This window comes from Narcine bancroftii, chromosome 3, assembly GCF_036971445.1.
Source record: "Narcine bancroftii isolate sNarBan1 chromosome 3, sNarBan1.hap1, whole genome shotgun sequence".
Taxonomy (NCBI): domain Eukaryota; kingdom Metazoa; phylum Chordata; class Chondrichthyes; order Torpediniformes; family Narcinidae; genus Narcine; species Narcine bancroftii.
Window position 1 is genome coordinate 359,448,377 of NC_091471.1, and position 25,267 is coordinate 359,473,643.

Sequence of the window (25,267 nt, forward strand, 5' to 3'; positions counted from 1 at the left end):
GGAGACGACAATGTGAATGCCGGATGGAGTAGCTTCCCCCAGCAGATTCACGTGAAGTGCTGCTTGGGGCCCCAAATGGTGGTGAGGAAGGCTGTGTGGGCACGAGCAACTCCAGGGGTAGATGGAAAAAAGGGGTGATTGATAGGTAGGGAGGAGTGGATGTGGGCATAATGGAGGGAGCAGTCCCTGCAGAAGGCAGAAAAGGTAGAAGAAGGGAAGATGTGTCCAGTGGTTGAATCACGTAGGAAGTGACAAAATGTTGGATGCAGAGGCTGGTGGGGTGATAGATGAAAACATGGGAAATCCTATCCTTGATGCATGTGGGGATGAAGGGAGCCAGGGTAGATGTGCAGTTGATGGAAGATATTCAGGTTGATGGTGGTAGAGGGGAGCCAATTTTTGAATGGCAGAGCAGTCTCGACAGGCCAGATGTCCCATTCTTGTTCCAATTTCTTATATTCTTATTCAGTACTTATTGGGCAGAAAATCCTTTTCAAAATGTTAGCCCGATGCAATTACAGCACCAGTCACCCAGGTTCCAAACCAGGATTTTCTGTAAAGATACGCTCTCCCTGTATCTGCGTGGGTTTCCTCCAAGTGCTCTGGTTTTTTTTCCCCACAGGTTAATTAGAGTATGTGGTCAGTGGGTGGCAAAGTTTCATGGGCCGGAGGGGCATATTACCATGCTGTATCTCTAAATTTAAAAAAACATTCAAAGTATGAAATGTGTGTGAATGCATGGCTGTTCATTGTGTGTGCGTTTCTTTTTTTCTAAAATAAAAATGTATCTTTGTAAACTTTTCAGCCTCAAGATTCCAGATAAGCTGCACTGTCCATCTTCTATGGGTTTTCTTCAACATAATTCTGTGATGATTGCATGCTGACTAGAGGACGATGTTGAAATTGGGCAAGTGGAGATGTCCAGGCAAATGCTTTGCATCGCGCTGCTGTTCGTTGATTCATTCTTCCAAGTCTCACTCTTAATGATGCAATCAGAGACTGTTTTTATTTTACATCGAATATCACTTGCAAGAATGCTTTCTTTTTTTTAATTTTTCACACTATGAACCATACCAACAAAAATACACACAAACATTTCCCTCTTGAATATACAGAGCGTCATTTTCTCCCCTTATGTACTCACAATGGGAAAGAAAGAAGCAAGAATGCACTGGTGGAGGCTGAAACAAAATGTGCATGCTTTTAACAAGGTAAATACATTACAGTTCTATTTTGCTTTGATTAGCCAACACTGCAGTAACTGCAAAAGGGTTAATAAAGGGTCCTGCAGTTTCAACATGTTATAATTAAGCTGCAATGAACGCCAAATAGTGCAGGAATGACAGGAAAAGGATGAGGTGGTCGGTGGGGCCTCTTGTGGTCAAATCCTGTATGAATCAGCTGATTCTTTTCCAGTTATGTACTGTGGAATTGATTCAAACCACTAATCATGACAGGGGAGTCAACCCAAGTTTTCTTTTCAAGCTTTGGCTCTTTGCCCACAGTTTATTAATTTAGATTGTTGCCGATTAACATTGCACCAATATATTCAATGATATTCACACCTACCTATCATAAATATGCTTTTGTTAACAACTACTTCTGTCTATTTGATGTTCACTTTGGTTGATTTTATTTGCCTTGCATCTTTTTAAAGCTGCCTGTAGTGAAACATCATTATTACCAACTGCCTTTAAACAAACCCCTCATTATAGAAATGGTCTCTGGTCCCAATGGAGGTGCCATTAAAGGAGCTCAAATCTCCATGCGATGAAACTTCAGATAAAAAAGATCTTTCTCTGCCAATTTCTGCAAATTTAACAAAGACATCTGATTGTAATTTCACTTCTTAGTTGCTATTAAGAATATAAGAAAGTGGGAAAAAAAACTGGCATGACATTTTGGTACTCTCACATTCTGGGATATCTAAGCCATAATATATAAAATATTTGATAACATAGTTAAATAAAAATAATGATAATTCCACCGTGCGTGTGCGAGCGCGCAAATGGGTGTAAAATTCTATTATAAGACATTAGAACAGAAATAGGCTATTCAGTCCATTGACTTTGCCCTGCCTTTTAATCATGTTGATCCATTTCCCCATTCAGCCCTACTATCTTCTTTCACCCAATAAACCTTTGATGCTCTGGCTAATCAAGAACCTATCCATTTCTGCCTTAAAAGCATCCAGTGACCTGGCCTCTATAATCACCTGCGACAACTCATTCCACAGATTTACCACCCTCTGACTAAAGACATTTGTCCGCATCTCTGTTCTAATCAGACACCCTTCAATCCGGAAGTTGGGCCCTCTTGTCGGAGACTCTCCCACCTTTCTTTATCTACCCTGTCCAAGCCTTTCAGCATTCAAATGTTTCAACAAGATTCCTCTTCATTCATTTAAATTCCAACAAGTACAGGCCAAGAACCGTTAAACTCTCCTCTTCTGATAACCCTTCAGACATAGAAGGATATGGAATTGATCACAATACTTTGTACTTTTTCTAAGTAGAAACACCAATTTATATTTCAGATATTTCTATGTTTCTCAAAATACTCAACTTATTTCAACCCCTGCTAACGATAATTATCGGTTTAGAGTAGCTATACTTTGGTAGCTTCCCAAATGTGTGCACTGATTACTGTTCCCTGAACTATAGTTGTCAAATGAGCAAAGACAACAGATTTGAGTGGTTCACACATGCCACATCTGGTCCTCATCCAATGCCACTCGGATATGCTCACAACAATTTATTTGGCGATATTTAGCTGAGGTGTGTAAAATATGAACAGGATATACTTAAAAGACAAACAGAAAGACCTATAGAGTTCACAGAGCGTCATGGAGTCATGCAGCATGGAATGGGCCGTTCGGCCCAATCCATACATGCTGACCAAATTGGCATTCTGGGTCATCCCATTGATTGCATTTAATGATAATGAGTTTATAATTACAGTGTAGATATGCACTGAAACTTGCAGCCAAACAGGTATGTAGATACTCCAATTTCAATAGTAAATGTTAAATGACCCCAGTACGAAAAGAGATCATAAATATAAAGGATCAATAGATAAATAAATATTCATGACATCAAAATCAAACTTTATCATCATGAATATGTCAGAAAATTCGTGGTTCTTCAGCAACAGTACAGTACAGGTACAAAATTGCTCTAAATGAGGTTTTAAATAAATAAGTCAATGCAAAAGGGCAGGAAGTGAGTCGGTGTCTGTGTTTCATTATCCACTCAGAAATCAAATGGAAGAGGGAAAGATGCTGTTTGAGTATCGTAGGATGTTCATCTTCAGGCTCCTGTACCTCCTTCCTAATGTGACACGAAGGCCTGGCCGGACGGTGAGAGTCCTTGATGATAGAGGTTGCTTTCTTAAGATACCACCTCTTGTACTTGTCCTCGATGGAGTGATCCCCATGACGGTGCTGGTCAAGTTCACAAATCTCTGTAGTCTTTTCCTGTCCTGTGCATTGGCACCTACATAGCAGACAATGATGCTACCAGTCTGAATGTTCTCCATGGCATATCTGTAGAAGTTTGCCAAAGTCTTACACAGTTATAATTAGTGCAAAAAAAAAGGTATTTCAATAATGCCATCAGGTCCTTTTGTGGTTCCGGAATAATTTACAGTTAGGAAAGTAGGAAGGTTCAAGAACTTGATAGCTGTTGGATAGAAATTGTTCTTGAACCGAGAGGCTTCAAGATTCCATACATTCTTCCTAAAGTTAGGTGTGAGAAGAAATTGTGACCAGGGCATTTGTGGGATCCTTTCAGATGTTCAGAATCAGAATTTGAACCAGTCATGAACAAGTCACAAAATTTGGTGTTTACCAGCAATTTCATAGTGAAAACGTTCATATTATAACCATCTTATAATATTTCTATACAAAATAAAATAATAACAGTGCACAAAAAGTAAGGCAGTGCCTTTGGTTCATTCCGGAATCTGATGGCAGTGGGGAAGAAGCTGTCCTTGTGCCACTGAGTGCTCGTCTTTAGGTTCCTGCACCTTTTTCCCAATGGTAGGAGAGGGAAGAGGGCACGGCCTGGGTAGTGGGGGGGTCTTTGGGTATAGAGGCTGCTTTTTTTTTAAGACATTGCCTCATGTGGATGTCCTCAATGAAGTGATGTATGGTGTCTATGATGAGTTAACAACCCTCTGGAGTTTTTCCTTGTCCTGAGATTTGGTGCCTCAATACAAGACCGTAATCTCTCCACAGTACACCTGTAGAACTTCTCAAATGTCCTCCTAAACACCTCACAAAGTGTAGTCGCTGGTGGGCCTTCTTCACCATTGCATCAATATGGAGGCTCCAGGACAGATCCTCGGAGAAGTTGACCCGCAGGAATTTGAAGTTCTTGACCTTCTCCACTACTGAGCCCTTGATGAGGATTGACTCCTTCCTGATGTCCACAATCATCTCCTTGGCTTTGCTAATGTTGAGAGCAAGGTTATTGTTGTGACATAACTCAAGGAGCTGCTCTATCTCCCTCTTGTTCGCTTCCTCATTTTGCTGTCTGTGATTCTGCCGACAACTGTGGTGTCATCAGCAAACTTGTAGATGGCCTTGGAATTGTGCCTAGGCCCGGAGTCAGGGGTGTATAACAAATAGAGCAGTGGGCTAAGCCCCCATCCTTGGGTTGCACCCGTGTTGATAATCATTGAGGAGGAGACATTTTTCCCATTCGTACTGACTTGCCTTCTGATGAGGAAATCAAGGATCCTGTTGCAGGGGGGAGGCCTAGTGTTTGTAGCTTCTTGACCAGCACTGAGGGAATAATGGTATTGAAGATTGAGTTGTAACCAATGGATGAGTTGCTGTTTTCGATGTGTTCTTGGCTGCTTTCTTGAGACAGCGCCTTAGATAGATGCCTACAATGGATGGGAGGTCAGAGCCTGTGATGGAGCTGGCTATGTTTGCTACTTTTGGCAGCATTCTTCATTCTTTGGCTCTTGAATGACCGAAACTGGGTGGTTTAAACCTTGAAGTAAACCTTTCCTGTCCATACCCCGATTCAAATGTCTTTCGAGCCCACATGTACACATTCCACTGACAGCTCATTCCAGATATGGACCACCCTCTGAATGAAATTGTTGGCCCACCTTCTTAAACCTCTGCCTTCTAGTTCTAGAATTGTTTACCCTAAGAAAAAAGACTGTTTTCACTTTATCCATGCTTTCTTGAGTTTATAAACCACTATCAGCCCCCAGCCTCCTGTTTTCCAGATGATAAAGACGTAGCCTATCTAATCTCTCCCTTTGACTGAAGCTCTCCAGTCTCAGCAACAACCTGATGAATCTTGTGTGCAGACCTTCCAACTTCTTGATATCCTTCTTTGATCTGGGTGCCCAGAACCACACACAGTATGTCAAGTATAGTCTTATCATTGCCTTGTACAGCAGTTTCAAGGGTCCTACCTTTTGTACTCAAGTCCCTATCCAATTATTTTATTTGCCCCTCTGTCTTTTTAAAAGCTGCATGCAGTAGAACATCATTATTACCACTGGCCTTCAAACAAACCCTAATTATAGAAATGGTCTCTGGTCCCAGTGAAGGTGGCATTAAAAGAGCTCAAATCTCAATGAGGTGTTGGAGGGATGTCGACTTGTACACCTGATATACTTTTGAGACCTTAAATTCACCAAATAAAAAACAGATCGACATCAATTCCATGTATAAGTTGATGCTGGAAGCATCCCCCACTGTCAGTGCCACCGCACCCCAACACCTCCCCACTGCTGGGTGCCATCATAACTGCTCCTACCTGGGACCCTGAGGTTGCCATCGCCTCACCTGCCTGGTAGGCAGAGGATTCTGCTCCTGCCTTTAGCACAGTGTCACCACACCAGTTCCGAGTGCCGTCCCTTCTCCTGCCAAGTAGACTGAGGTTTTATTTTTACTTAATTTCTGAGTTTGTTACTTCCAATTTTGGTGTTTTAAAACATTTTGGGTTTTCCTGGGAGGCCCGGTCAGCCTAAAAATAGGGTTGACATATGCTGGATTAAAAAAGGAGGTCAACCTACCTAATATACAGTATGTATGTTATGTCTGGTTGTGTGTCTTCATATTTTGTACCAAGGATCAAAGAACATTGTTTCATTGGGTCGTACTTATGCAATCAAATGATAATAAACTTGGCTTGTACTCCTCAGTTTATTTTCTGACATTGAATTTTATATTGTTAAGGCATGTTGCAAAAGTAATCTTTCAACAGGTTCTAGGCATTTATGCATATGAAATACATCCCTGATCAGTTGCATTAAACATGCAATGTCACCACATCATATTGTGTCTCCATTCACTCTGTTCCACTCTGTGGAAGAATTCCAGAGGTAGAGTACAATGTACTCTATGTACTCCAGAGCTGGTTAAAACACTAATGAGCAGGGATGAATTCCAAGGCCATGTAATCTGGCCAGATATAGTTTGGAGAGGGAAATCTCACTTCTATATCAGAAAGTTGAAGGTTCAGATCTCAATTCAGGGGCTTGATTGAGGCCAATCCTTCAATGTTTCCTGTGTGGATGCACTGCAGGGATTAAATTTTAAGTAAGCTATCCGAGTTATCCAGAGATATAAAACAAACACACCCTTTAGTTCACAGAGTCCTTTCCAACCTTAAACCACCCATTTACAGATCTCCCACATTCTCATCATTTACTGCAAAATTCCATCACCCGTCCACACAATAGGGCCATTTATAATGGCCAATAATACTTGACAATGAAGATTTTGATTCCTGAATATTTTTGGGTGTATTTTATGGATTTTGGGCTGTTGATCACAAAAAATCATCTTAAAAGTTTCCTATCACATACTGATTTTTTTTAGATATAACCTCTTTTTGTGTTTTAAGTCTGCTTCAAGCACGCAAAAGTCCAAAATGTCAAAATGTTATTGAAAATTCACTTTCTGTATTCGCACTTGGACTTCTTCCCTGCTGATCTTGGTGACAAACATGGTAAAAGGTTTCACCAGCACATTGCAACCATGGAAAAGTGGTATCATGGCAACTGAAATCCATCATTGCTGGCCAACTATTGTTGGACACTGACAGATGCTTGAGTATAAATGAAAATCAGCGCTAAAGTGTTTTTAGGTCAGTTGAACTAGTGCAATATGTCAGTATTATTATGTGATTAAACATGCTAAATTCAATAAAAGTTGATTTAAAGTTTCTCCAACTTCCTTTGGGATAGAGAAAATCTGAATGGTCTTTGTGTTCAGCTTGAAGTTGTCTCCTTTTTTACAAGCAGCAAACCTTTCGAAAAAAAAAATGTTGTCTTGCGTAGCTTTCCTTGTATCCTCACAGGGAGAGTGTGCAAACTTCACATGGACAGCACCTGGTTTCCTGCACTAGGATACTACCTACCATTCTTCATAACTTCCAATCGAACAGATCTATCTAAAATGGAGTGAGTTAGTTTTATATGTTTCCTGGATCAATGCTGATTTCCCCAAAGTTACTGACGATTATCTGCCTTGTCATAGTCTAATTGAATGAGCTGGACTTTGTGTGCATGGGGAAATTTGCCTTTTTGCTCTTCAAATGATCACAATAACCATTTTTGAAGTATTCGTCCCGTGAAACGTTTTCCGATCTTCCAGTGTCATAAAGCGCAGTATAATAGGGTGGCACGGTTAGCACCATGCTGTTACAGCGCCAGGGTTCGAATCCTGCTCTGTCTGTAAGGAGTTTGTATGTTCTTCCCGTGACTGAGTGGATTTCCTTCGAGCACCCTGGTTTCCTCCCACGCTCAAAAATGTACTTGGGGTGTAATTGGCCGGCAGGGGCCAAAAGGGCCTATTACTGTGCAGTTTGTCTAAATTTAAAATGGAGCTTTTATTAAATTAATAACAACTATGAAATTTCCATTATATCAATGACTAGCTTGCAATTCACAACCTAAGACCAGCAGGATATTTTCTTGCTTTTTCACTGCTGCTAAACCCTAAAACTCCCCTTTTTTAGCAGCACGACGAGATGTCGCTCTCTACCAGGAATTCAGCTCACTGCTGCCTTTTCCAAGGTAGTTGAAGATGATTGACCTACTCTGATCTTTTCTGCAACATTGACATTCTGTAAGTAAAAAAATATATATAAGTTGCCTCTCTTGCACAGATACCCATAACATTGCTTATTTCTGTTCTGTTAGTACATAGATCAATGCATTTGCTTTAAATTTCCTTTCATTAATGCACTCATAAAGCTGTTTAAAATAATTGTTTAATGACTACTGAAATAGTACAGGTCCCAATTCACTGTGCTAATAATAGAGCAAGAAGAAACCAAATTTCATGTATTGCTGAGTGCAGGAAATTAGGCCAAGATGCAAGGGGGGGGGGGAAAAATATTCTGAGATATTGGTTAAATGACTAGAAGTACAAGGAAGTTAAAGCACAGATGAGGACCAATTGGAAGAGCCAGCCTATTCTTTCACATCACTCCCAACGTTCCTTCTCTTTGGTAAAGGTGAAATAATTGCCATTTGAATAGGAGACACGCAAGCATCGAATATATGCTGCTGAAGACCCAACTGCGCTGGGTGGGTCACGTCTCCAGAATGAAGGACCATCGCCTTCCCAAGATCGTGTTCTATGGCGAGCTCTCCACTGGACACCGAGACAGAGGTGCGCCAATGAAGAGGTACAAAGACTGCTTAAAGAAATCTCTTGGTGCCTGCCACATTGACCACCGCCAGTGGGCTGATATCGCCTCCGACCGTGCATCTTGGCGCCTCACAGTTCGGCGGGCAGCAACCTCCTTTGAAGAAGACCGCAGAGCCCACCTCACTAACAAAAGACAAAGGAGGAAAAACCCAACACCCAACCCCAACCAACCAATTTTCCCTTGCAACCACTGTAACCGTGCCTGCCTGTCCCGCATCGGACTTGTCAGTCACCAACGAGCCTGCAGCAGATGTGGACATACCCCTCCATAAATCTTCGTCCACGAAGCCAAGCCAAAGAAGAAGAAATAGGAGACATGCAAGGGACTGTAGATCCTGGAGCAACCCCAATCCTATTGGAGGAACTCAATGGTTCAAGGAGCATCAGTGTGAGAAGGGTCAATGTTTCAGGACTGAGGGTGTTGAGGAGAAATAGCTGGTATAATTAAGGACATGGTAGGGGATGTTAGACAGGGGTCAGTGGGTGAACCAGTGGGAGGTGAAAAAATGATGGACAAAGATGGTTTATTGGCAGATGCCAGACAAAGGGAGAGGAGAGGAAGATAAACAAAATGATGAGATGGAGGAAGATGAGCCATCCAGGGTGGGGGGGTGGGGGGGTAGGGGGAGTGGGTGATTAGTAGAGGCAGAGGGTGAAAGTGCTGGAATCTGATAAGAGGAGAAGGGGGCAATCGTAGTATAATAAGAGAATAGATGGAAACAAAGTGGGGAGGAGTGAGGGGAAGAATCCCAAGCGGGAAATTGGGATGGTAGAGGAAGGAACCACAGAGGGAGGGGGATAAGAATGGGTGCCCATTTAAAAAAAAAGATGAGGAGGATTTTCTTTAGACAGAGAGTGACAAAATCTCGGGAATTTGGTGCCACAGGCATGTTTGGAGGCCAGGTCATTGGGTGTATAATAAAACTCCTGGTATCCAGCACCTTACAGGGGATTGGTGTATGTTGAATTTTCCGGCATTCTGAGATTGTGTGTATGGAGGTGCACCATTTTTAAACCTGTTTTCTTTTAACCCATTTTATTTTCTGTGATTTTTTTTTCTTGCTCTTTGCTTGAGGCTGTCAGTAGCTTGAATTCCAGATAACAAGGATTTTACTGTATTTAAAGCAGAGATTGATGTGTATCTGAATAGTCAGGGTATCAAAGGTTATGGGGAGAGGACAGAGGAGTGTGTCTGAGTGGGAAAATGAATCAGCTCATGATGGAATGGTGGAGTGGACTTGATGGGCCATATGGCCTACTTCTGCTCCTATACCTTGTGGTCTTATGGGTTTGGAGCTGGATAAGAGAATATGGGAAAGGGGAACAAATTAAGGGGGAGACAAAAGGAGGAAGAATAAAAGCAGTTCAGAAGAAGGCAGAGGAGGGGGCTTGTTCCTTGAAAGTGGACAATTCAACATTCACGCCATTGGGCTGTAGACTGCTCATTGTTCCTTTAGTTTATATTGAGCCTTGCTCTGACAATGGAGAAGGCCAAAGCTAGGCAAGTCAGTGAGGGATTGGAAAGAGAAATGAAATAGCGTGTGACTGTAAGTATGGGATGCCCATTTTGTCTGAGTGTAGCTGCCCTGTGCAATCATCCCTAAGTCTGCACTTGGTCTGGCCAGTGTAGAGGACACATCGGGACTGCATAATATCTTTATTTTGAAGCTGTGACCCCTCCTATCCCCAGCACCAATTGTAGACAGCCAAGAGAAACATCAGTCCTCAATCTAGCCCTAAGCTACTTTGTACATTTCAATAAGGTCACTTCTCAAGTCAGTAAAGGCCCAGGTTGTTTAATCTCTCATACAACAAAACATGCCATCCCAAGAATTAATGTGATGAACCTTTGCTGCACTCTCTCTATTGAAAATATATCCTTCTTTATGTAGGGAGACCTGTACATAATATCCTTGATGCTGTCTCAAAGGGCCTTTTATAATTAGAGCAAGATGTTTTTGCTCTTGTTCTCAAATGCTCTTTCAGAAAACATGTCACGTGCTTTCCAAATTGTTCACAGTACACACATGTTGACTTTTAGTAATTCATGTATAATGACACCCAAGTCCCTCTGAACACCAACATTTTCAGGCTCTAAACAATTGACCAAAATACTCGGCCTTTCTATTTTTTCCACTTAATTAGATGATATCATACTTTTCTCCATTGCACACCATCTGCTATGTCCTTAGCCATTCATTTAATCTCTTTGGAACAACACCGCATCCTCCTCACAGCCAGCACTTTGTCTTTGTATCATCAATAACTTGAATGCAGATTGTCCTTTTTAATATTGCTTTGTTCCTCATCGATTCTTTATTAAGTTCCAACTACATTGGACAACAAAGTTTTTCAAATGATTCACTTCCTGACAAACCTTTGAAGCTTATGATAGACAACTTTAAGCTGAACACAAAGATAATTTTGATTTGCTCTACCACCTAGGGAGCTGGAGAAACATTAATTTAGCTTTTATCGAATTTATCCTGTTTAATCGCATAATGTCGCTGACACAATGCATTAGTTCAACTGACCTAAAAATCTTTTGCTGCTGATTCTTTTGTACTCAGCATCTGATGCCTCTCATGTCAGCGTCCATCAATAGTCGGCCATAATTTTCCAGTTGCCCTGATACCATTTCTCCATGGTCATAATATCCTGGAGACACCTTTCACCATGTTCATCACTGACTACGCTGAGATCAGCGGGGAAGACGTCCAAGTTCGAATGCAGAAAATGAATTTTCAGTGACCTGCTGCATTTCATGGTTTTGTGTGTTTGAAGTAGACTTAAAAAAAGATAGGAAAACTCAAAAGAAATTCTATCTAAAAACTGGCTTGTGATAAGAACATTTTAAGACGATTTTTGTGATCAGCAGCCCAAATGCATAAAATATACCTAAAAGTGTTCAAAGAAACAAAATCTTTATGGTCCAGCGCTATTAGTTGACTTGTTTTTGGTTAAACTCACTATTTTTTTTGCCTTTTACTCTCTGGAGAATTATTGAGTGTCAGGCTTCACGGGCTTAGCGTGAGACCAGAACTCTGCAAAAGCAAGTCCTCTGTCTGCTTTGTTTTTCATCCACATTCAACCTTTTGATTTTCAGATCTCTGCACCCATCATCCCCATCCAGTCCCTCACCAGCCTCCCTACCCTGTCTGCAGCCAGGAAAAGGATCTGTTTTGGCATCACAGTTGTAGGCTTGAGGGATGTGCCCTCAGCTCTAAGTGAGGACGTGCACTTTAGCACATTTGGTCCCTTCATCTAAAACATTGATGAGATTGTGTAGAGGTTTTGAATTGGTCCCTGTTGTTCCTGAATGCTCAGCTTGGCTCCACTAAAATCTCACTTCCTCTTTGATAAATCTATCATTGTCTGCTCCTCAAGAAGCAACCTCCAATTGTGCAATGTACCTTTAAATATCACATGAATACTGATAAATTTTATTCACACCTACCCAAAACCATCCATTCCACCTACTCTCCCCTCCCACCCTGCACTTCCTTGGGGGAGGAACTGAAACCATTTGATAATGCACATCGTGGTGTGATGCTATTGAACTTTTTGCCGACAAGTAGAAGTGTTAAATACTCAACACAGGAAGTTCACTGATTCCATATAATTAGCAGTCTGAAGTCATTACGTAACAAAACTCCATCTTAGTGGGTCGAGGAACTGATGAGATCACTTCACTGCATACAGTTAGTGACAATCTCAGAATGTTTAGAGAAACAGACATTGTCCATATTGTTCTAGTCTTTTCCAATCAGTGATAACTGGAGTTGACTTGATTATTTTAGCAAGAGAAAGAATGTTCATCATTGATCCTGTAGTTTTATGGCCTGACGTCACTCGGTTATTTATTGTCCTGAGATTGCTACTTATATAATACCGATTTGAATTTTGAATTTTTAGCCAAGAGATTTATTTATGCTTTCTTTGAAAATATTGTCTTCTATTTCTTTGATATTTAATTGATGAGAAACACACTAAAGTGGTGTAATACTGGAGCCTCTTTTTTACTTTTTGGAAGGACAAACCAAGGTAGGACATACAAATAGATGGTAGGACACTGAGGAGTGCAGAGGAACAAAGGGATATGGGAATACAGATAAGATAATTCCATGAAAGTGACGCCACAGGTAGACTGGGTTGTATGTAAAGAAAGCTTTTGGCATCTTGGCCTTCGTAAATGGAAGTATTTAGTTAAGATGTTACAGTGAGGTTGCATAAGTCATTGGTGAGGCCAAATTTGGAGTATTGTGTGCAGTTCTGGCCACCAAATTACAAGAAGGATATCAGAAAGATTTAAAGAGTGCAGAGAAGATTTACTAGCATGTTGCCGGGTCTTCAGGAATTGAGTTACAGGGAATGATTGAACAGGTTAGGACTTTATTTCTTGGAGCATAGAAGAATGAGGGGAAATTTGATAGAGGTTTAAAAAATTATGAGGGGTATAGACAGAGTAAATGAGAGTATGCTCTTTCCATTTAGATTAAGTGAGATAAGTACGAGAGGGCATGGCTTAAGGGTGAAAGGGGAAAGGATTAGGAGGAGTGGGTGCAGGTCAGTGGGATTAATGGAGTGATATTTTGGCACGGACTAGAAGAGCTGAATGGCCTGTTTCTGTGGTATAGTGTTCTACGGTCCTAAAGTTCTTTAATGAGATTGTAATAATTAGGATTTAAACATGAATTTGGCAACTATTGGTAATACTGTAGTTAGCTCAAACCTTAATTGAGTTTAAATGTTGTGGTCCAGCATTAATTCAAATACTGAATATGCAAGATGGCACATAAAATTATAGATTATAAATAAGAGCTATGAAATTCTGTAGACGTGGACAAAATCCCATACCAGCAGCACAAAAAGGCTGTTTATTTTTTGAACATTTTTATGAGGATTTGATGAGAGGATTATGAGAGTTTATTGTCATACACATAATACATTGTACAGGCACATGAAAATCCTTATCCACTGCAGCCGTTCAAGTATGTTAAATACACCAACTATGACGGTAGAAATTCAATTGCTACATTATGCCCAGAAAGAAAAAAAAGAGATAATAAATATCAAATAAATATTCACATTTACGGTTAGTGCAAGAAAAACAAAATGACATTTCAAGAGGGTTTTCCCCTGATCTCACATTGTTCTTGTGAACTGGAAAATCGTCAACATCTGCTCCCTCAAAAATCCCGGTGGCCTCTTCTTACAAAGGAAATTGTTTACACGCAAAGGTGGGGTTTCTTTTCGGAGAGGAAGATTTGCATAAATAAATTGTTACCAAAGCACAGCGTTCAATTCCTGAAAGATATGTCTCTCTATCTTGCTTCCCCGAGTAGAATATTTTCTGTGGTTTATTGTTTTGTGGAAATTGCAGCCTTGGTTCAAGCTCTTCAGTTTATTCAAATTGTACCTCCTCAGGGACTGCCAGGAGAACTTGAGTGCTCATCCTGCTCTTTTAACTGCTGCAACATCCAAAGGTCTCTGCCTTATTCCCATCATAAATGGTACGTTAATTGGGACGTAAACTGCCTGAGTGTGCAGGTGAGTGTGGCATTGTGTGAGAGGATGTGAAAAATAAGATTGCGTTGACAGCCACGTTGACTTTTTGTGCTGCTGGTATGTCCTCCTATATTGTAAGAAAATAATGTTTCCAGATTTCTTCTTTCCATTTTACTTCAATACCCTGTTTATTCCCAGAAGTTAATGGTGGGAGTTAGACCAAAGTATCCAAGGAGGCTGCCTAGAATAGACAAGGGATGCAGAAGTCCAAATGATTTCTAAATTAATAAAGAACAAAAACACAACAGTAATACAAAGTCTCCACATCAAAATTCTTGTCCTACCAAGGGGAAGGTCGGGACTGCGGTATTTTCCTCGCCGGAAGCGTCGGGAGTTCTGATGGGAAGGTGGCAGGGCCGAGGCACGAGTCCGCATTTGAGTCATCAGGAGATCTGGCCGGGGCTGAGGTGGGAGTCTCGAGTCAACTTTTACATGAGATGTATGGAAAATTCCAGATTTCTTGGCCACAAATAGCAGGTTGACTTTTACATGAGATTGAATTTTCCACAACAATTTAGGAGGAGGCTGATCAGCCCTTGGAGTCTTTGCTAGCTCTCAAATCCTAGGTATTTCCTTGAAGCCCATCTCTTCGCATGCCCCAATAAATACTTCATGTGCTCCTGCACTCAAGGTCACTCTGCTGAATCCAGTCGGCCTATCGGACAGTGATTGGTCCAGATGGAGTCCTTGAGAGTCCCTGAGAGCCTGTGCAAATTAACTGCTGGGTATGGTCATAGGTATCCTTAATCTCTTCTTGTAACAAGCACCCTTAAGTTGCCATGTGTTTCAAGAAACCACATAACAGTATCAAAGAAAAGCACAATACAGGAATAAATGGCTATTGACTGGTGGCTCTTATATTGACCACAATGAAGAGCTTCAAAAGGCTGGTCATATCCCACATCAACTCTCACCTCCCAGCCAACCTGGACCCACTTCAGTTTGCCTATCTTCCAAACAGATTCATGGCAAACCTCATCTCCCTGCCTTCTACTCTGCCCTAGAAAACCTAGACAACAAGGACCTCTGTGTCTGACTAATGTTCAACAACTGCAGTTCTGTTTTTAATATTATAATCTCCAAAAAACGAATCCCAAAAGTTTGAGATCCTGGCCTCAGCAACACACCACCACCCCTAACCTCCTCTCATCTGAAACTGGATTCTTCACTTCCTATCTCACCGATGACAGTCAGTGAAGGTGGTTGAAAATATCTCCAATATCAGATTGGATATATCCCCTCTAGGATATGTGTTCAGCCACCACCACCCACCTCCCCCCCCCCCCCCCCACCCACCACCATACTCAGATAACATGAAATTTGTGTGCTGTGGATAGTGTAGAAGGTTGTAGTAGTTACAAAAGGATATAGACAGGATGCAGAAAAGTGGCCAATGGAGTTCAATCTGCATAAGTGAGAAGTGATGAATTTTGGAAGTTCAAACGAAGGCAGAATTCGTGGTTAATGGCAGGATTCTTAACAGTGTAAAAGAACAAATGGACATTGGAATCCAAATCCATCGATTTCTCAAGGTTGCAGCACAGATCAATAGAGGTAATGAAGAAGGCTTTATGTGTTGCTGCCCTTAATTAGGGGATTGAGCTTAACAGGCAATGAAGCAGCTCTATAAAATTCTGGTTCAACCACATTTGAAATATTGTGTTCAGTTCTAGTTGCCTCATTACAGGAAGGGCGTGGAAGCTAAAGAGAAGGTGCAGAGGAAATTTACCAGAATGCTACCTGGATTGGAGAATGTGTCTATGAGGCAAACTTAGCAGAGAAGGGTTTTTCTCTTTGGAGTGAAGAAGGATGAGAAGTGACTTGATAGAGGTCTAGAAGAATATGAGAGGCAAAAACAGGCTGGATATCCAGCATAATTTTCCCAGTGCAAGTGTGGCAAATACCAGAGGACATCTCTACAAAGTGAGGGGACGAAGGTTTAGGGGAAATGTCGGGGTAGGCTTTTTACACAGAGAGTAGTGAGTGCCTAGAATGCATTACCATGGGAGACGGGAGAGACTGGTACAATAAGGACATTTAAAAGACTCTTAACTGACACATGGATGTAAGAAAAATAGAAATTTATGGGGGTGAGGCAGAGAAGATTTAGTTTGTTGAGTAGGTTTACCGGTATATAGGTCAACACAACCACATGGGCTGAAGAAGGGCCTATACTGTGCTGTAACATTCTATGTTCTCTGTATACTCCTTCTGCACACATGACTACATAGCCAAATGCCACTCCAACTCCATCACTCAAAGACGACATCAGAAGTGATCTAATCGGGGGGCATTAGGGTAACCATAGGGGTGGGGAGGGCTCAAGCTGCCATTTGAAGACTCACTCAGTTGGGGGGGGGGAGCGAGAGCTATACCTGCCGTAGACCTCTTCCGTCTGGCACACCGTCACACTTCCCCCCCCCATCCCTTCCACATTTCAGATAAACGCGAGTGCTTGTAACTGCACTGAAGTCATTTAAAGGGCACCTAAAATGCAACCAGTGTCCAAGGGCAAACTAACCTTCTCACATGATGCACCCACAGATGCATGCACAAAATGAGGTCCCCCATCGCACTATCAGAAATGTTTCATGGAGAAAAAAAACAAAGACCAAAAGTGTAAATGCAACAATTTCCTCTAATCATAAAAAATAATTTATAAGGCAGGGGAGACTTGTAATTCTGGCACATGTGGCAGTTGCAGTCGACAAAGACCTGCAAATTCAGATCATCAACATTTTCAAAACATGTTACAAACAGGTCTGAGGTTCGTCAAATGCGTTTAGATTTATTTAAAATGGGGAACAATGAACCTTAATTCACTCACAGGGTGAGGCAGGATTGATGCCAGAATGTGCAGGTCGCGAGCACCATTCCTTTTGATTTAAAATGTAGTAATAAGTGAAATAAAAGTTAACTTACAAAACTCGGCCATGTAAAAGCACACGGCGGAAATCTCCTTGCACCAGTTCAGGGTGGAAGTGGGCTCTCCCCAGAAGCCTAGCCTGTCATGGATGGGTGCCATGCTTGGTCTGAGGCAAGCCAGCTGGCTGAGGGAGGAGGAGGAGCCATAGTCACCATGGCCACCCTGCCAGGACTGCCCATCCCTTGTCAATCACGAGTCAGGCCATGTCCCCCCCCCCCTCACCCCGCCCTCCCACACCGGGTGACATATTCAGGGATGAGGTCACACACCTTCACTTGATCAGAAACCAAGCAAGCTGGAGCCGTGTCAGTGTGGGAAGAAGTCAGGGAGTTGTGTGGAGACTAAACCACGTGATTCATTTTGGTGACATCCCCCTCCGATGGCGTCACCCGGTGCAGTCCACAACCTCCTGGTGACATTAGTGCTGATGGTGGTTGGGGGGGGGGGGACAGTAACTCATTTAGTGGGGGCATGGCCCACAAATTCCCTCACCTCCCCCACCTACATGACGCTGAGCCTGACAGCACCACAGTAGCAGGCTAAATATTAAATAATGGTGAGACCGATTGCAGGAAGGAAGGAGATTGAAGGTCTAGTGACATCTCATAACATCTGTAAGACCAATGAGCTGAAGATAAACTTCAGGAGGAGTACGGGTCGAGCCCATGCTCCTGTCCACAACAATAGCGCTGATTGTCAAACAGTAGATATCTTTAAGTTCTTGGGTTTTCATTATCTGGACCAAGCACGTTAACAAAATGGTCAAGAAAGCACACCAGCACCTCTACTTTCTCAGAAGGATTAGGAAATTTGGCATATCCCTCATTGTTCCTGTAGGGCTCTCCCAGTTGCCCCAATAATCACAAAGACTGAGGGGAACGATAGGCTTTATTACATAGAAGACTTGCTGGCCCGGGTCCAAGCTAGGGAAGTGCAGGGAAGGAAGAGGTGACTCGACCTTTATGGCCTGGGTCACAGGGGAGGAGTCCAGGAGAGGATGTCATCAGGAGGGTGGGCCAGCCCATGCCTGTACCTTTTTTTTGGCTAGTACATCCAATAAACCATATCATTTCAGTCCCTTAACGGCACCTTTCAGTAGACCATCAAAAGCCTCGAGTTTGAATGCATCACAGTGTTGTACAGGTGCTGCTCTGCCCAAGAAAGGATGGAGCTGCATTAAGCAGGACCAAGCCTAAATCTATGAGACAGCCATCATGCTGTTTTCACTTTCTCATTATCATCTGGCATCACAAGCACAGACAGCAAATCAACACTGGTACACAACCACAAGCTTACATCCTAATGCCTGGTGGCAGCAGTGCTCTACATTTAATCTGACTTAGGTGAATTATGTATGCTGCTTCAACCATTTAGAAATACTAAAAAAGATGGCCTAATCTTATTTGTATCTTGTCAAAGCATTGAGTTTACTGTAGTGCAAAATGTCCGGTGTTCATTAGTTAAAAATAGAAATGAACTTCACATTACATCTGATTGCCGTAATCTCAGATTCAGAAAACTCCGTTAATTCTGTATATAAATAAAAGTATCATTTATTATTTTAGGCAATGATTATATTGGAAAGGCCTCACTTTAGCAAAGAAATTGCATTTACATTATCAAACTGACAATCTCAATAATGAGCTGATATTACATGGAACAGACGTACAGACTCAAGCTCCTTATATTGCTTTTGCGTCAGAATTAATTAAATGCTCAAAAAGCTAAGATGATGTGGCAAGCTCCACGTAGAAATATATCTGCATTATGTGTGTTTATCCAAAGTTTAGTGTAAGAAGAGATCTGATTAAAGAGAACTGGATGAAAAGATTATCCTCTCAGTTTACTGCTTCCATTTCTTGCTGATTAACACTTCTGCTTTTTCATCCTGAGTACAACTGTCACAAGCTCAAGTGACCACACTCTCTGATATCTTGTAAACATTAAAAAAAAGGTTTCTTATTACTTGTGGCTTTTCACAAGTCATCGAGTCGTAGAATGGAAACAGGCCCTTCAGCCCAACTTCGCAACCTAAGTTTGCCCCATCTGCCTCTAAACCTTTTTTAACCCATGTCTAATGTCTGTTAAATGCTGGTCTTGTATACAGCTCGACAACTTCCTCTGGCAGCTGGTTCCATATATCCACTGTCCCTGAGTATTTAAAAAAATATATTTTTCACATTATGAACCATATTGACCAAAATACACATAAACATTTCCCTTTTGAATATACACAGTGTCATTTTCTCCCCTTTCCCCCCCTCCCTTCCCTCCTTCCTTCTCACCCCCCTCCCCACCCCCTAAACATTCAACATATACATTACAATAAACCCATTAAACAATGTCATCACACAATGAAAAAAAACAAGAAATTTGTGTCATCTACTTTTACACACTGGGTCAGTTCATTTCGTCTTCTTCACATTCTATCATTTTAGGGGGTGGAGGTCTGCGGTAGGACTTCTCGGTTGTGTTCCATGTACGGTTCCCAAATTTGTTCAAATACTGTGATGTTATTTCTTAAATTATATGTTATTTTTTCCATTGGAATACATTTATTCATTTCTATGTACCATTGCTATATTCTCAGGCTCTCTTCTGATTTCCAGGTTGACATTATACATTTTTTTGCTACAGCTAAGGCTATCATAATAAATCTTTTTTTTGTGCTTCATCCAAATCGAGGCCAAGTTCTTTACCTCTTATATTACTTTGAAGAAAGATCTCTGGATTTTTTGGTATGTTGCTTTTTGTGATTTTATTTAATACCTGATTTAGATCTTCCCAAAAATTTTCCACTTTCCCACATGCCCAAATTGCATGTACTGTTGTTCCCATTTCCTTCTTACAGCAAAAACATCTATCTGATACTGTTGGATCCAATTTATTTAACTTTTGGGGCGTGACGTATAGCCTGTGTAACCAATTATATTGTATCATGTATAACCTCGCGTTTATTGTATTTCTCATTGTTCCGGAGCATAGCTTTTCCCATTTTTCATTCTTTATCTTTATGTTTAGATCTTGTTCCCATTTTTGTTTGGCTTACCAGCTTATTTCATCGTTCTCTTTCTCTTGCAGCTTGATGTACATGTTTGTTATAAATCTTTTAATTATCATTGTGTCTGTAATCACATATTCAAAACTGCTTCCTTCTGGTAATCTCAGTCTGCTTCCCAATTTGCCCTTTAAGTAGGTTTTCAATTGGTGGTATGCAAACATTGTACTGTTAATTATACCATATTTGTACTTCATTTGTTCAAAAGATAATAATTTATTTCCCGAAAAACAATTTTCTTTTCTTTTGATCCCTTTTCTCTCCCATTCTCTAAAGGAAAGGTTATCTATTGTGAAAGGGATTAGTTGATTTTGCATCAATATTAATTTTGGTAGTTGATAATTTGTTTTATTCCTTTCTTCGTGAATCTTCTTCTAAATGTTGAGCAGATGGTGCAGTACTGGTGAATTCCTATGTTGCACCAGCTTTTCATCCCACTTATATAGTATATGTTCTGGTACCTTCTCCCCTATTTTATCTAGCTCTAACCTGGTCCAATCTGGTTTTTCCCTTGTTTGATAAAAATATGATAGGTATCTTAATTGTGCTGCTCTATAATCATTCTTAAAGTTTGGTAGCTGTAAGCCCCCTTGTTTGTACCATTCTGTTAATTGATCTAGTGCTATCCTCGGTCCATATATCCACTGTGTGGTAAAACCCACTCCTCAAATCCCAGTAAAATAATTCGCCTCTCATTTTAAATAGTGCCATCTCTACCCTGAGAAAAAGACCATAACAATTCACTTTATCTACGTTCCCTCGTGATTTTATAAACCTGCAGAGTCTTGTATGCTCTAGGGGGAAATCTCTGAGCCAATCTAGTCCTCCTCAGGGCTGTCAGTTCTGGTAACATTCTCTAGAATCTTTTCTGCACACTTTTAGAGACATTTTATTTTATACTGTGTGGTCTCACCAACGTCTTGTACAAATGTAACCTGATTTCCCAACTCATTGACCCGATAGATGAAGGCAAGTGTCCCAAACCCCTTCTTCCTCGCTCTGTCTACTTGTGTGGCACTTCATGCAACCATCTACCTGTACCCTAATGTCTCTCTGTTCCACAGCCCTTTCATTTGTGGTAGAGCACCATCCTTGCTGAACTCAGACAAATACATACCTTGCATGTCTGAGTTAAATTCCATTTGACACACCTTAGCCCACTTTCCCAGCTCCTCCAGCTCCTGTTGTAATCTCAAATAACCTTCTTCACTGTCTACTACTTGAATTTTGGTGTATACCACAAACTTATCATGTAACCACATTCTCATCCAAGTCCTTGATATATATGACAAACAACAGCACTGATCCGTTAAATACCCATTGGTCACAGGTCTCCAATCTGAATAACAACCACCTTCTGATTCCTACGTGCCTTAGTTCTGATTTTAATTTTAGATGTTTTCCATGAAAATAGGCAAACTGATTGGCACTGCTCTACTCACTCTACACCCATGACTGTGTGGGCAGGCACAATTCAAATGCTATCTACAAATTTGCTGAAGACTCTACAATTGGCGGCAGAAACACAAATAGCGTACTGGAAGGAGCTAGATCAACGAGTTGAGTGGTGTCACAACAACAACCTTGCACTCAACGTGATCAAGACCAAGGAAATAATTCTGGGCTTCAGAAGGAAATCAGGAAAACACCAACCAGTCCTAATCAAGGGGTCAGCTGTAGAGAGATTCAAGAACTTCAAATTCCTGGGTGTGAACAAGGATCTGTACTGACTGGAGCCTCCATGCCGGTGCAATCACAAAGAAGACTCACCAGAGGCCATACTCTGCGAGGAGTTTGAGGAGATGTGGTGTGTCACTGAAGGCTCTCGTAAACTTCCACAGGTGTACCGTGGAGATCATTCTGGCTGGTTGCCTCACTGTCTGGTACAGACAAGACTCCAGAGGGTTGTTAATTTGGCCTGCGACATCACAGGCATTCCACTGAGGACATCTACAAGAGGCAGTGTCATCAGCCTCTATCCTCAAGGACCCCCCCACCATCACCCAAGGCAAGTTTTCTTCACTTTGCTACCACTGGGAAAAAGGTACAGGAGCCTAGGTAGTGACTATAAAGTTAAATGCTCTGCACAAAATTAAAAAAATAAACACTCACCCTATCTTCAGCATTGACCTCTTTTATTATTCCAGAGACAACAACCCCACTCTTCTTCCTAGGTCTGAAAACGAGCACTCAGCAGAAAAGCGAAAGGTTCTTCCTCTCTGCCATCAGATTCCTGAATGAACAATAAACCACAGACACCTTGTTTGCTATTTTTATTTATTTTGTGAAATGATTCATATAAATGTTTGCTGCCATGAAACCACTCATTTTGTGACGTGTTCATGGCAATACATTCTGATTCCGATTCTGACTTCAGTCTCACCAGAGACCTCAAGAGAAAAGAGAAATAAAGCCTGGAATTGCAGGCTGGTGAGCTCATTGTCAGTCATGAATAAGTTACTGGAGGGAAATCACTGACGCAGGATCTTCAGGGGTTTAAAAAAAGATAAAAATGGATATTAAAAAAACATCGATTTATGCATGAGGAATCTTATTTCACAAATATGAATGAGCTTTTTGAAGGGGTGACCAAGAAAATTGATGAGGGCGAGTCTGCATCAAATTGTAGGCTAGTCCAAAAGAGCAGATTGCATGTGATCCAGGCTTATCTGGTCAACTGGACTGGGAAGTCAAGTCACCTTTATTTATCATTCATACCATGCTCACACAGTAAAGATGAGATAGCATTTCTCTAGGACCACAGAGCATATTTAGATAAATATAAGTTCGAATAGTAATTAAACATTAAAATATTAAGACATATACAGTATCCACGGTACACTATCCACATATGTTCTGCTAATTCCTGATGGCATGGTATGACTGTTGCCCAATCTGGACGGTAGGGCCCGAGTGCTGCAGTACCTCCTACCAGATGGCAAAAGGGAGAACATTTTATGTGAGGGGCGTGTGGAGTCCTTCACAATGCCTTTTGCCTGCATTGAGTGTTGTAGATGTCTGTCTTGGGATGAAGAGAGCCCCAAATGATCTTTTTTGCTGACGTCACTAAACTCTGCAGGGTCTTCCAAACCAGATGGTGATGCAGTTGCACAGGATGCTCTCAATACGTCCTCTGTAGAATGTAGTGAGAATGGAGGGTGGGAGATGAACTTTCCTCCGCCTTCACAGGAAGTAGGGGTGCTGCTGGGCTTGCTTGGTTACGGATCTGGCGTTAAGAGACCAGGTGAGATTCTACACCAAGTGCACACCAAGAAACTTGATACTCTTGATCGACCTCAATGGTGGAGCCATTAATGGTCAGCCCAGCGTGGTCCCCTCCTGCGCCCTCCTGATGTCGACAACCATCTCTTTTGTTTTTTAAATTGACTTGATGGTCGAAATTCGTGGTCAGCTTTTCAATGGTCCCTTGCAGCAGAAGATCTTGAGAGTGGATCCTTAGTGGAACAAATGAGTGCTCTATGACCAGGACCAACAACTGTGTATTTCTTTAACCAATCAGGCAAACAAATTACTTGTGAGCAACTGTATGTCTGAAGTGGGAAATATCAGTTATAATAATTATTTCACAGTTAAATTACAGAAATAAAGTGAAGGAAAAAATGAAAAAAAGGAAAAATAATTATTTCTTTATGCTTAAACTCCAAAGTCACAGTGAAGGACTGAGACTTCATATTTATTAAAATTACTTTTCACTAACAGAGAAGTTGCTCAGCAGAAATAAAGACTAAAAGACTGAACACTGTAATAGCCAAACCTTTCCTTTTTAATTCACAATTATGAACTAAGGACATGAACCAAATATTAGACAATGCATTTGAATGACGTGTCTCTCATGGAGATGTGATTTGTTATAAAGCGAACATACCACTTTAAGTAATCTCTATTCCATCGGGGCTCTGTGATTAGTAAGGGATTATTTAAGGAGGTATGTGAGTGGGAAGGGAAGGTTGAGAACCATTGCTCTAGACCCAATTGTTACTGAAATATTTTGCTGGAGAAAAATTGTCATTGGGCCATTTCCTTCTGAGTTATGAAGCCATGCACATAACAAGTCAATAGGGTATGATAAAAACAGTGGTTTTCAAACTTTTTCTCTCCATTCACATAGGCATAGGGAATACTTAAGGTGGTATGTGATGCCACTTTAGTTGCCAGATCTTCAGCGCTTGACGTCCTGTTTTGCGGAAACTGCCAAAATGTTTGGCCTGGATGTCAGCCTGAAGAAAACTGAGGTCCTCCATCAGCCAGCTCCCCACCATGACTACCAGCCCCCCCACATCTCCATTGGGCACACAAAACTAAAAACGGTCAACCAGTTTACCTATCTCGGCTGCACAATTTCATTGGATGCAATGATCGACAACGAGATAGACAACAGACTTGCCAAGGCAAATAGCGCCTTTGGAAGACTACACAAAAGAGTCTGGAAAAACAACCAACTGAAAACCCTCACAAAGATTAGCGTATACAGAGCGGTTGTCATACCCACACTCCTGTTCGGCTCCGAATCATGGGTCCTCTACCGGCATCACCTACGGCTCCTAGAACGCTTCCACCAGCGTTGTCTCCACTCCATCCTCAACATTCATTGGAGCGACTTCATCACCAACATCGAAGTACTCGAGATGGCAGAGGCCGACAGCATCGAATCCACGCTGTTGAAGATCCAACTGCGCTGGGCAGGTCACGTCTCCAGAATGGAGGTCCATCGCCTTCCCAAGATCGTGCTATATGGCGAGCCCTCCACTGGCCACCGTGACAGAGGTGCACCAAAGAAGAGGTACAAGGACTGCCTAAAGAAAGCTCTTGGTGCCTGCCACATTGACCACTGCCAGTGGGCTGATCTCACTTCAAACCGTGCATCTTGGCGCCTCACAGTTCGGCGGGCAGCAACCTCCTTTGAAGAAGACCGCAGAGCCCACCTCACTGACAAAAGACAAAGGAGGAAAAACCCAACACCCAACCAACCAATTTTCCCCTGCAACCACTGCAACCGTGTCTGCCT

At 41.6% G+C, this 25,267-nt stretch overlaps 1 long non-coding RNA gene across 1 annotated transcript in view; it reads left to right on the forward strand.

Moving 5' to 3' along the window:
- LOC138756635 (uncharacterized) overlaps positions 1–8,095 on the forward strand; it is a 114,883-nt gene extending 106,788 nt beyond the window's left edge. Inside the window, exon 3 of the long non-coding RNA XR_011353209.1 lies at positions 7,992–8,095. This is a non-coding gene — a long non-coding RNA (uncharacterized lncRNA). The remainder of the gene's footprint in view (positions 1–7,991) is intronic.
- Positions 8,096–25,267: the final 17,172 nt, after the last annotated feature.